Source organism: Phyllostomus hastatus, unplaced genomic scaffold, assembly GCF_019186645.2.
Source record: "Phyllostomus hastatus isolate PE091 unplaced genomic scaffold, TTU_PhHast_1.1 phas_contig_65, whole genome shotgun sequence".
Classification (NCBI taxonomy): domain Eukaryota; kingdom Metazoa; phylum Chordata; class Mammalia; order Chiroptera; family Phyllostomidae; genus Phyllostomus; species Phyllostomus hastatus.
The window spans coordinates 14,053,269-14,067,234 of record NW_025333932.1 but is presented as its reverse complement, the minus strand read 5'-3'; the positions used below and the strand labels follow the sequence as shown (position 1 = coordinate 14,067,234).

At 38.5% G+C, this 13,966-nt stretch overlaps 1 protein-coding gene across 5 annotated transcripts in view; it reads right to left on the bottom strand.

The window, feature by feature from the left end:
- The window catches only part of WWP1 (WW domain containing E3 ubiquitin protein ligase 1), a 117,506-nt gene that overhangs the window by 92,963 nt on the left and 10,577 nt on the right, over window positions 1-13,966 (bottom strand). For all 5 annotated transcript variants that reach the window (XM_045849381.1, XM_045849380.1, XM_045849383.1 and 2 more), the window contains exon 2: window positions 836-931. The gene's annotated coding sequence lies outside the window, so the exon portion shown is untranslated. The remainder of the gene's footprint in view (window positions 1-835; window positions 932-13,966) is intronic.

Sequence of the window (13,966 nt, the reverse complement as noted above, 5' to 3'; positions counted from 1 at the left end):
AATCACATGAAAAGCTGTCGCCATGAATCTAACCAAACATTTCTGCACAAACTAAAGAAGCCAGTGTATGGAAATGTTTCTGCTACATTTTCACACTGTGTAAGAGCTTTATTTTGTGGTACTGTAATATCCAGTCAAAAAGTAAGTCTCCATCACTATTTTCTTACTATAAATTTGAATGTGCATACTGAGATTTTTCTATGTATTCTTTTATGATGCTTTAATGTTTTCTTGGAATTGTACAAACATTTGTAAATTAGACTGTCCTCTATAATAAAATAAAAATTTGTGCAAGTTTTAAAAAGCATATAAACAAAAATTATTAAACGCAAAACAAAGAAATACATTTGTGATGATACTATTTTTAAAAGAGGAGATTTGAAAAACAAATTCAGAATAGCAGTTATTTCAGGGTTGTTCTATGTCAATAAATCCTCCAATTCAAGAGTGTACATCTCTACCAGTAACTGCCATTTTAAACTGAAAAACATGATTCAAAAATGGTCCCATCTTGCCTTAAAATGGAAGATACACAGCAAATAAAATGATCCATTTCAATGAACAGTTCCCACACTTCATTTAAGAACATAAAGTGTGTGGCACTTAAAATATACTGTTATATATATTCTTTAATTTGAGCATTACTACAACTCCATATAAGGAGGTACTATTTCATCTTACCCATGAGGAAGCTGAGCCTCAGAAGTATTAAAAGTCTACAGTCCTATTTTTTAAGACAACATTATGACAGGTCTACATAGGTATAATTCATTATCAATATGTATGGAGTTGATGGTTAAACATAATCTTAGTTGAAAAAATATTAATCACTTACTCTGTACCAGGTACTGTACTGGATGCTGGGGATATAAAGATGAGTAAGACACGATTCCTTCTTTCAAGGAGTTCATAGTCTAGTGAGGAGATAAACCTGTAAACAAATAGAGAGCTTTCAGTGTGACAGTTACTGAAATAAATGCTGAATATAAAGTAGCACACTGGGGGCACCCAAGAGGAAGTTATTAACCCAACCTTCAGGAGTCACAAGAAGGTTCGCGTCTTAAATTATGGAGAATATGGAACATTCAGAGAACTTTGGCGTGGCTGGACAATGGGATGGAAGGACAGTGTGTAGTGACAAGACTGACGGCAAACAGGGTAGCCCAAATTGTATAAAATCCCATGGAATAGTTTATGTGGCACTTAAAGTAAACAAAGCACCGTATTTTACAGTTTATCCTGAATATAACTGATACACACTGAAGGATTTCAATAGCCACAATTGCATTTTAGAAAAATAACTTGGTTAGTAGTGAGTTTTTAAATGAATTTATCTGAAGCAGACAACTGGTAGTGTGAACAAAAAACCTGAAGATTGTACAAGATCTCTGACCAGAAGATTATGGGGTAGATGAGGGTTAATAGAAAGATTCTAAAATACTAAAATGCCCTACCTCATTATCTGGGTGAATGATGGCACCATAACCAGGATAAAGTACTATTAAGAACAGGAACATATTGTGGGAGACAAACAGCACAAAGTTTTTAACAGCAGACTCTGGAGTCTGACTATTTAGATTTCATTGCTAATTCTGCCATTTATTCGGTTAAGTGTGGCAAAGGAAAAAACAAAGCCTGAGTTTTAACAAACTTTAAGCAAATTGGTTATTCATCAAAATGAATTTAGGTCATAACCTATGCCCAGAACATATGGCCATTTATACATAAGCTGATTATGTCCAGCTCAACCTTTTAAAAATGCCTCAGAGCAAATAAAGTTTCATTATTATTCAACTGCAAAGAATAGAGAGTCCTTAATGTAGATAATAAACTACACTTTCAGTCCTCCAGGGTTATAATCAAATCCTCGCTTATAGGATATATCTTTTTTTTTAAAGATTTATTTATTTTTTTAGAGAGGGAAGGGAGGGAGATGGAGAGAGAGAGAGAGAGAGAGAGAGAGAGAGAGAGAGAGAGAGAGAGAGAAACATCAATGTGCGGTTGCTGGGGGTCATGGCCTGCAACTGAGGAATGTACCCTGGCTGGGAATTGAACCTGGGACACTTTGGTTCCCAGCCCGCGCTCAATCCACTGAGCTACGCCAGCCAGGGGTATGGGATATATCTTAATTGCTTGTTTACTTTCAGATGTCATTAAGTCAGAAGCAACCATTTTAAAAGAACAACAGATCTTGCCCAATTTGCATACCATGCACAGTTTTACCACCAGGAAAAGCCAGAGAAATACTGTCACATATCTATCTGTAAAGTAAGCTTGGTAAGAACACAGAAATGGTAGAAGACAGAGTCCCAGCTTCAGGCCAAGTCTAGAACACAATGCTAACTAATCCACAGGAAGCATCTCAGGAACAAGAAAGGATGGCACGCCTCACGTGCTAAAGAGGTTTAGCCTAATGAATGTAGAAGTTGGAAGGTTAAAAAGCATGCATTTAGGCAAAGTTACTGCATCAACAGCATCAAAACTTCAAACCCAATGAATGTGGCAGAGATAGAGATGAACCAAGCAGGCTCCCTTGCCCTAGAATACCTGATTCTGCAACTTGAAAGCAGAAAAGAAGCCTTTCATAAAAATTTAAACTGAAAGTAGGGAATCTAATTTTAAACAATATAGGAATGTTACTTCCATACAGACCGAACATTTATAGAAAGACACTGTTGGTCATTTCAATTAGTTTATAAAATGGGAAGGAAATAAGAGAGGATAAGAAACAAGAGAGTGACCATGTGTCCTGATTTGCCCAGACCACCCGGGATTGAATCCTGCTCTCGGGAAAACCCTGTAGCTCTGGACATACCACGGTGGATGTCTGGTAACTTTAGTAAACAATAGAATGGTTCTAACTGTGTAGATAGCTTTTGTGATGTATCTCAAGAGATTTTCTAGTGGATTCCTGTTATAATAAAGCATAATTCTGTTCAAGTTTACATTCCTACATGACCTAAATATTCAGAAGGGGGAATTCCATTTTATCAGAATTGCTCATCAGGAGGCCTCAATGTCACATGGGACTGTATGTGGGGAGAAGAAAGAAGAGGCAGTAGGAGGCTTTCCCAACACAGCCCAATGAATTACTTCCACCAGACTCCAACAGTCACCACTGTAGTCTCCTAAGTTCCCCCAAGAAATTTCCAATTCCCTGAATAGCTTCCTGACAACACAGTCCTACTGCTCTTCCCCACCCCATACCATCATCCCCACTCAAGTCTCATGCCTCTACCAACAATCACTGGCCCAGGATCTGGTCAATGTCCATCCCACTGACTATCATGGATGACAGCTGGACTTGAGGAGCACTCCTCTGCTCAGTCACTAGACAGTAATCTTGCCATTGCACTCTGGCTACTTAACGCAAGCAATTCTTGGTCCCAGCAGCAGCTACTGGCAATAACACCACTACTGTACTTTGCACAACTTCAGAATTTCAAACTTTCACACCCGTGTCTCAGGGAAACAGGTGAAGTGTAGTCCTTTTCAATTTTAACAATGTCATGTGAACATTACTTTTGATCCCTATCCTATCTCCCATAAGCCTTTTCTTCCCAGGATCTCTCCTCAACCACTGTGCATTCCCTCCACCTTGAGATAAGCTCTGCATTGAGGTCTCAATATACACATTTAACTGTTTGGAGTAGAAGCTAACTGATTTCTTAGACCCTTTATTTGTCTATACTGACCTGTCTGTATAAATATCACTAATTACTCCTCTTAAATGCAAAACACAGGAATATCACCTTCCTGATAATTTACAGGTGGTACTGGGTGAAAAAGAACACCACCTTCAAAAAAATGCTATCCAGTGACTTGAAGAGCACTAGTCATATCTCCCAAAGGACAAATAAAGATGGGCATCCATGAGTACCCTTTAACCTCTGACTGGAGTTTGGGGGTTTATTTTAACCTAAAAATGCACATCTAACCATGAGATGTAATAACCTCATCTCTATCTATCTATCTATCTATCTATCTATTTTTACACTTTCAGTCGATTTCCAAGTCTCTGGCACATTACACAGTAGTATTTTTGATGACAAAAATGTATTTATCTTCAAAATGCCAAATTTCCAAAGTCAGCATTAATGCCTACTCTTCTTTATCCGTCCAATTTCAGATATTCAACCAAAGGAGGTAAATACATAAACTTGCCCCAAACCTTCTGGTTCTGTTTTCACTCCTCCTCCAATTTTCACCTCCTTTTTCCAGCAACACAAATCCAGGCCTCTTTCTAGACCTCTTTTTTAGATACATTTCACACCTCCCCTTTCAAAGATTCATTCTCTTCACATTTGTTTTACCTATCTCATTTTCTTGTGTACACTGAGTTTATAGTAAACTGCGTTTTTAAAATTTTAAGTGTTATTCCTCTAAATTAAATGAAAAAAATTTCTCTGCTTTACAATTATCTCAAAATTTTTCTCATAAGTATATATAAAACTGCTGCCACATCAAGATAATAAGAAAATAATAATAATCTTAAACTGAAATGCACCATATACACCATAATTTTCACTTTTAACAATGCCATGCCGTGGGGGCCTACATAAGCAAACCCAAATCTACACCTGAATGCCTCAAGGTTGGGAAATCAAAATGCTAAGGCAATCAATCTCAAACAGCCAATCAGCTTCTATCTACAGCCAGTCAGATAATTTTCTTCTTTGCTCTAGCACTTTCTGTGTTCTTTCCCTGGCTCCTGTCCCAAAGCATTCCTAACCACTTCTAGCTTGGCACTGTCCCGTTCTAATAGCTTCTTGCTCAAATCAACTCTTAAAATTCTTAATATATGTGTTTACCTTTTAGCAGCTCTAAATGTTGGTCCATCTCTAGATTCCTTTTTTACTGCCAATTCTCAGCCATTTCCAAACTATGCGAATTCCTTGCTCTCAAAATTACTCTATAACCCATCTATTCTATCAGTGATGTAATTAACACAAATTTATTTCCTTTAATAAGATAAACATTTGTATCATACCTTGTGCTCCCTCACTGTAGTAATTAAAAGGTTTGATGAATTTAACCTTATGCCTCCTTAATTATCATGGTTTATAACGCCTAAATAATTGCTGCCCACTAATTTCTTGCAGTTGACTTCTTCACTCATCTTCATCCTAATTTCTAATACTCCTTCAAGATTCAGCTCGTGTCATATCCCCAGTTTTGCACTCACTACTTACTTACTGTTTCACAGCACAGAAACCTTATTTCTTTATCTCTTTATGACACTGTAGATTTATTACAATTCATCTTTTAATAATTTTTATTTTCAAGTAACAGTTGACACACAATATCATAGTAGTTTCAGGTGTACAACACAGTGAGTACACATTTATATAACTTACCAAGTTATCACCCAATAAGTCTATCAGGGGTGTCTAACCTGTGGCCCAGGATGGCTGTGAATGCAGCCCAACAGAAAATTGTAAACATTATGCAATTTTTTTGTGATTATGGGTCGCAGTGTATTTAATGTGTGGTCCAAGACAATTCTTCTTGATCAGTGTGGGGCAAAGAAGCCAAAAGGTTGGACAACCTGGCCTAGACCTATGTGACACCACATAGGTCTATATTACTGACTATATTCCTATGATATATTTTACATGCCTGTGACTATTTTGTAACTACCAATTTGTACTTCTTAATCCTTTCACCTTTTTCCCCCAGTCCCCAACGTGCCTGTCTTTACCAACCAACAAAATGTCCTCTGTATCTATTAGTTTCTGTTGTTTGTTCATTTATTTTTTCGATTCCACCTATCAGTGAGATCACATGGCTTTTGTCTTTCTCTGACCCATTTTACTTAGCATAATACCCTCTGGACTCACTCATGTTATTGCAGATGGCAAGATTTCACTCTTTTTTTATGGCTGAGTCATATTCTATTGTATAGATGTAACAGCTCTTTCGCCATTCGTCTACTGATGGACACTAAAGTTGCTTCCATATCTTGGCTATTGTAAATGCTGCAATAAACACAGGGGTGCATATATCGTTGAATTAAGTGTTTGGGTTTCTTCGGATAAATACCCGGAAGTGGACCTGCTAGCTCCTTCTTTGTCTGTTTCAAAGTCCATTTTGTCTGATGTATTGCTATCCCAGCTTTTTAAAAATTTTCATTTGCATTATATATCTTTTCCCATCTCTTCACTTTCAGACTGTGTCTTTTGGTCTCAAGTGGGTCTCTTGTAGGAAACATATGTAAGGATCTTATTTTTTTATCCATTCATCTACCCTATGTCTTTTGATTAGAACATTTAATCCATCTACATTTAAAATACTTCTTGATATGTAATTTTTGCCATTTTATTATTCATATTTTTTAAAGATTTTATTTTTAGAGAGAGGGTAAGGGAGAAAAAGAGGGAAACATAAATCAGTTGCCTCTCACACACCCCAAACTGGGCCCTGGCCCACAACCTAGGCATGTGGCCCAAGAGGAACTCGAACCCATGACCTTTCAGTTTGCAAGCCAGCACTCAATCCACTGACCCATGAGAGTCAAGGCTTATTATTCATATTTTTTATCTTTTTCATCCTTTTTAAAGAAGACCTTTTTCCATTTCTTCTTAAAGAAGATCCTTTCACATTTCTTGTAATACTGGTTTGGTTTAGATTTTCTTATCTGGGAAGCTATTTATTTCTCCTTTGATTCTAAAGGATAGCTTTGATGGATGGAGTAGCCTTGGTTGCAGGCTCTTTTCCTTACTATAAAAATTTCCTGCTAATCCCTTTTGGCCTGAAGTGTTTCTGTTGTGAAATAGGCTTACAGTCTTATGGGAGATCTCTCCTAAGTAGCTGTTTTTCTCTTACTGCTTATAAGAGTTTCTCTTTGTCCTTAACCTTTGGTACTTTAATTCTGATGTGTCCTGGTGTAGGCCTCGTGGGGATCATCTCATTTCAGACTCTCTGTGCTTCCTGGACATGTATATCCTTTTCCTTAGCTAAATTAAGTAAATTTTCAGTCATTATTTCTTCAAACAGGCTCTTAATCCTTTACTGTCTCTCTTCTCCTTCTGGTACCCCTATGATGTGAATGTTGTTACGTTTGATGTTGTCCCAGAGGCCCCTTAAACTATCCTCACTTTTTTGGTTTTCCTTTATGCTGTTCCGATTGGTTGTTTTCTGCTACCTTGTCATCCAGGTTGCCGATTTGATCCTCTGCTTCTCATCTGATCTGTTAATTCCATCTAATGTATTCATTTTAATTATTGAAGTCTGATGTAATTATCATCAGTATTTTAAATTACGTTTTGTTATTACACAGTTGTCCTCATGTTTCCCCTTTTGCTTCCCTCTACCCAGCATCCCTCATTCTCTCAGGGAATCCCTCTCTGCCATTGTTCATATCCACAGGTCATACTTATAAGTTCTTTGGCTATGCCATATGCTATACCATACTTGACATCCCCATGCCTATTGTTACTACCTATTTGTACTTCTTAATCCCCTCACCTCTTCACTCACTCTCCCCCACCCCAATCCCACCTGGCAACCAACCAAATGTCCTCTGTATCCATGAGTCTGTCTCAGCTCTTGTTTGCTTAGCTAGATTTTTAGATTCAATTGTTGATAGATATGTATTTATTGCCACTTTGTTGTTCATAGTTTTAATCTTTTTCTTAAGTCCTTTTAACATTTCATATATTTACAGTTGGTTGATGAACTCTTTTAGGTTTTTCTTGCCTGGGAAGCTCTTTATCTGCCCTTCAATTCTAAATAATAGCTTTGCTGGGTACAGTAATCTTGGCTGTAGATCCCTGCTTTTCATGATCTTGAATATGTCTTCCCAATCCCTTCTAGTCTATAAAGTTTCTTATGAAAAATTAGCTAACAGTCTTATGAGAACCCTCCTCTAGGTAACTGCTTTTCTCTTGCTGCTTTTAAGATTCTCTCTTTATCTTTAACCTTTGATATTTTAATTATGATGTGTCTTGGAATGGTCTTTTCTTCATCCATCTTGTTTGGAACTCTGTGCTCCCTAGATTTGCATGTCTATTTCCTTCACCAAAATAGGGAAGTTTTCTTTCACTATTTTTTCAAATACATTTCCAATTTTTTGTTCTTTCCCTTCTCCTCCTGGCACCTCTATGATGAGAATGTTGGACCTCTTAAAGTTGTCCCAGAGGTTGCTTATACTACCTTCATTTTTTTTTAGATTCTTTTTTCTTTTTGTTGTTCTGATAGGTTGTTTTTCACTTCCTTATGTTCCACATCACTGATATGAGTATCGGCTTCATCCACTCTACTGTTATCTTCCTGTAAGTTGTTCTTTATATCAATTAGTGTATCCTTCATTTGTGACTGGATCTTTTAAGATTTTATTTATTTTTAGAGGGAAAGGGAGGGAGGAAGGAAAGAAAAGGAGAAGGGAAGGGAAGGGAAGGGATCAATGTGTGGTTGCAGATCACATGCCCCCTCCTGGGGACCTGGCCTGCAACCCAGGCATGTGCCCTGACTGGGAATTGAACTAGTGACCCTTTGCTTCACAGCCAGTGCTCAATCCTCTGAGCCACACCAGTCAGGACAAGACTGGATCGTTTTCATGATGCTGAGGTCCTCACTAAGCTCCTTGAGCATCCTTATAACCAGTGTTTTGAACTCTGCATCTCATAGATTGCTTATCTGCATTTCATTTAGCTCTTAGCTCTTTTTCTGGAGTTTTCATCTGTTTCATTTGGGCCACATTTGTTTCATTTTGACAGCCTCAATGTATTTGTTTCTAGGTAGGTAGAACTGCTTTGACTTTGTCTTGATAGTATGGCCTAATGTAGTGGGTGTCCTTTAGGGTCGAGTAGCACAGTCTCCCCTATCAGCCAAGCTGGGAACTTGAAATGTACCCTTTGTGTGGACTGAGCACACCCTCCTTTTGCAGTTGAGCCTTGGTTGCTGCTGGCAGATCAATGGGAGGGATTTACCCTGGCCAGCTGACTGCAAGGACTGGCTGTGACCACTCACTACCAACCTCCACCCTCCATGGAGGATCAGCTGTACAGGGCCAGGTGGTGGTGCTCTGATGTAGTCTGTAGCTATCCATTCTGCGTGCTGGCCGTGGGGTTTCCCAGGTGGTGCAGGCCAAGGTCACTCCGCAGTGTTTTGCCCAGGGCACCATTCCTGAACTATAAAGCAATCTGAGATGGCTTTACTTGTGCTGGGCTCAGATATTCCCAGGCAAAGACAAGCTGTGAATTAAAGCTGGCTGCCGCTGATGCCAGGCCTGGGGCTCACTGAAGTCAGCTGTTGCTTGTTTGATATGATTTAGGAAGTTGTGAAGCATGAGCCAATACCAGCCATTCATATGGAAAAGCAGCTACAGTGGGTAGTAAATTGGGTGGCGCAGAGTCTCTGGGAATCTCCAAGGCTGGTCAGTGTTAGCCAGGTTAACAGAGTCTCAGATATGGCACCAGCTTCCTGGTTGTGTGGGGAGGGTTTAGAAAAGGGATAATGGCATCTGCTTGCCCCGATGCCAGACTTCAGCTTTTCCCTGTATAGCACTTGTGCCGCTCAAGCTGCCACTCTGGTGCTGGAGTCTAGAGGGAGTGAGTCTAAGTAGGTGAGTCTGTGGGAGGGTTCTCTAAGAAGAACTGCTTGGGGCTCCAGCTGTTTCCCCCACTGACTCAATCCCCAGTCAGAAGTTGTGGGGATTTATCTTCCTGGCATTGGAACCCTGGGCTGGGACTCCTCGCTCCTGAGATATCCCTCTCAGATTTTTATCCACCATGCATGGTTGTGGGACCAGACCATTCCAAGTCCACATCTCTCCTACCTGTGTGGATGGATATGGTTTCTTTAATTACATAGTTGTCAGACTTCCATTCACCTTGATTTCTGACTGCTCCGAGTGATCGTTATTCTATATTTTTTTATATAATTCTGATGTGGTTGTATGAAAAGTTAAGCCATGTCTGCCTACATCTCCACCTTGACCATTAGTTCTATTGTAGTTTTCATTTCTGATTGGTTCTAGTTTATGTTTCCTATCTCTTTATTGAAGTTTTTCTGAGGTCACTGAGTACCTTATAAAACCAGTGTTTTGAACTCTGCATCTGGTAGATTGCTTGTTTCCATTTTGTTTATTTCTTTTTCTAGAATTTTATTCTGTTCTTTCACTTGGGACATATCTGTCTCCTCATTTTGGCTGATTCCTTCTGTTGTTTTCTATGTATTAGAACTATCCGCTACATCACCCAGTCTTGGCAGAGTGGTCTCATGTAGGCGTCTTGGGGGGCAAGTGGTACAATCTCCCTGGTCACCTGAGCCAGTGCTCCAGGTATGTCCCTTGTGTGGGCTGTATGTGGTATCCTGTTGTAGTTGAGTCTTGATTGCCTCAAGGTACCTCGATGAAAGGGACTGACCCTCAGGCTGACTGGCTAAAAGGAATGGCGGTGACTACAGTGGAGGAACTTCTGTGCAGGGGTTGATGCCAGGGAGCCAGATTCACTTTGTCAAGGCTCTGGTACCTGCTAAATCCACCTTTGGGTGTACAACTCATCTTTATAATCCCAGCCCCTAGCCCAGTTTCAGTCTTTCCTAACTAATTAATAAATATGTATTAAACAAAGATTCACAATTAATAGAACAATCCTGTGAAAACAGAATGGCTAGGTTTTAAAAAATGTACCTTTATAGCATAGAAGTAAAACTTCAATAAAATTAAAACATTATAAAGAAAACCCTGTACATGTGGGACTATAAACAACCTATTCCATCTCCCATCTTTGCCCTGCTAATTCTGAGCTCCAAGTTCATGTCCACCTAATCAATGTGATTTCATCACCACAACCCAAAATAAATACTCAGTAAAAAAGTGTCCAATAGCTTTGCCCAGTGTGGCTTACTTGGTTGGAGCACCATCCTATAAACCAAAAAGGTCACAGGTTTGATTCCCAGTCAGGGCACATGCCTGGGCTGCAGGTTCAGTCCCCAATCAGTGCATGTATAAGAAGCAACTGGTTGATGTTTCTCTCCTTCTCTTCCTTCCCGCCTCTCTAAAAAATCAATAAGCATGTCTTCAGGTGAGGATAAAAAAAAAGTGTGTAAAAAAAAAAGTGAATGTTACCTAAGATGCTCACTTGACTTACTAAATAGTGAAATGGCCACAAGTATATAAACAAGAGAAAAGCTAATCAAACTTTGACATTTTCTAGCCTTAATTATTCAAAATAATCAGAAGTCATATAATAATACCCAAATGATATGTCAATTGGACTTTTAGAAAAGTCTGGGGGAACAATGGGTGCTTAGAACACAGTACCAATTTTCCCATATAAACATTATAAATAGAAAAAAATCAAGGAAGACACAAACAAATGGAAACATATACCGTGTTCATGGATTGGAAGAAGTAATATCATCAAAATGTCCATACTACCCAAAGCAATTTACACATTCAATGCAATTCTTATTAAAGTACCAATGGCTTATTTCACAGACATAGAACAAACACTTCAAAAATTTATATGGAATCATAAACGACCCTGAATAGCTGCTGCAATTTTGAGAAAGAAGAGCAAAGTAGGAGGGATCACAATACCTGATAGCAAACTGTATTACAAGGCCACTGTAATCAAAAGAGCCTGGTACTGGCATAAAAACAGGCACATGGACCAATGGAACAGAACAGAGAGCCCAGAAATAAACCCAAGTCTCTACAGTCAATTAATATTTGACAAAGGAGGCAGCAACATAAAATGGAGTAAAACTAGCTTCTTCAACAAATGGTGTTGGGAGAACTGGACAGCTACGTGCAAACAAATGAAACTTGAGCACCAACTTACACCTTATACAAAAATAAATTCAAGGTGGATAAAAGACTTAAATATAAAACGTGACACCATTAAAGTCCTTGAGGAGAATGTAGGTAGGAAAATCTCAGATATTTCATGCAGAAACATTTTTACTGACATGTCCCCTAGAGCAAGGGACATAAAAGAAAGAATAAACAAATGGGACCTCATCAAAATAAAAAGCTTCTGCATGGCTAAAGAAAACAGTATCAAAATAAAAAGAGAACAAACTGTATGGGAAAACATTTGCCAATGATACCTAAAACAAGGGTTTGATCTCCAAAATATATAAAGAACTTACATGACTACACTCTAAGAAGACAAGCAACCCAATTAAAAAATGGGCAAAGGACTTGAACAGATACTTCTTCAAGGAGGACATACAGAAAATCCAAAGACGCATGAAAAGATGTTCAATATCGCTAGTTATCAGAGAGATGCAAATTAAAACCACAATGAGATACCACTTCACACCAGTCAGAATGGCCATCATAAAGCAACAAACAACAAGTGTTGGAGAGGTTGTGGAGAAAAGGGGACCCTAGTGCACTGTTGGTGGGACTGCAGACTGGTACAAACACCAGGGAAAGCAGTATGGAACTTCCTCAGAAAACTAAAAATGGATCTGCCTTTTGACCCTGCATTCCACTGCTGGATCTATATCCTAAGAACACTAAAACACTAATCCAAAAGAACCTTTGCACCCTGATGTTCATAGCAGCACAATTTACAATAGCTAGGTGCTGGAAGCAACCTAGATGCCCATCAGTAAATGAATGGATAAAAAAACTATGGTACATTTACATAATGGAATTCTATGCAGCAGAAAGAAAGAAGGAGCCCCTACCATTTGCAACAGCTTGGATGGAGATGGAAAGCATTATGCTAAATGAAATAAGGCAGGCAGTGAAAGATAAATACCATATGATCTCACCTTTAACAGAAACCTAAACAACGAAACAAAGACAGCAAAATATAACCAAAGACACTGAAATAGAGGACAGGCTGACAGTGACCAGAGGGGAGAGAAGAGGGAATTTCAAGGGAGAATAGGAAGGGTTTACAGGAACAAATTTAAAGGACACATGGACAAAAACTAAGGGGAGGGTGGTAATGGGAGGAAAGTGGGAAGGGATGGGTGGGTGGGCTTGATTGAGAGTAAAAGGGAGAAAACTGTACTTGAACAATGATTAAAATAAAAAATAAGTAAATAAATAAAACATTATAAATAGTGGGGAGCTACCAAGAGCAAGCCACAGAAACCTACCAGACCCATAACAGCTGAACCACTTTTACAGTACAAGGAAACCAATTGTTCCAGAGATGTTTCAGGGTTGCCACAAATACTTCTTTGTGTGCATATGCATTGATCCCACAAAATCAAAGCACAATTTGAAAAGAAAGTCCTGACACTAAGAAAAGGTACTTTGCATGGTACCTGCCAAATAGTACATATTCAATAAATTATATCTGTTTTTATCCTGATATCCTATTTCAAACTTGTATATTCATGAAGATAGGTTTATTTTCGTTACTACATACTAACTGTAAATTCAAAAGTACAGGACAAATCCTCACCACTGATCCACATGCTTCCCTCATAGCCTGCTGCCCATGAGTGTTTGATACCTGTCTGCTAATAAAGAACCCTTAGTGCCAACTGAATCTCAAAACAACAAGCAGGCTTAAAACCAGAGAACCTTATTTAATTTCAGATGTTTTATTAAATAAACTACCTTGCTCCTCAAATTGATTAATTTTTTTAAAAAATTGTCAACAAAATAGAAAAAGAAATTATAAGAATTCATATAGAAAACAGTCCTCTAAGAGCTGCCAGCTTAGATAACACTGTCCTAGACAAAAGCAACCTTGTTAAATGGCTGGTGGTGAGACATGACATCTGAATTCTCTTGGCCTGGGTAATCTTACTAAATAAGAAATGGAGCACAGAACACATCATACATTCTAGCTTAGAATTACTTGACTAAAATTACTGCATATTTCATGAAAACATGAAATAATAGCAATCATGCATAATGACACCAAACTAATTTACAACTGTTTTCATTTTAATACCATTAGTTTCCTCCAGTACATTTTTTCAAAGCTGCAATCCTAGTGTAAAAATAAACTTATTTTCTACTCCCTACCCTCCATGTACAATAAGA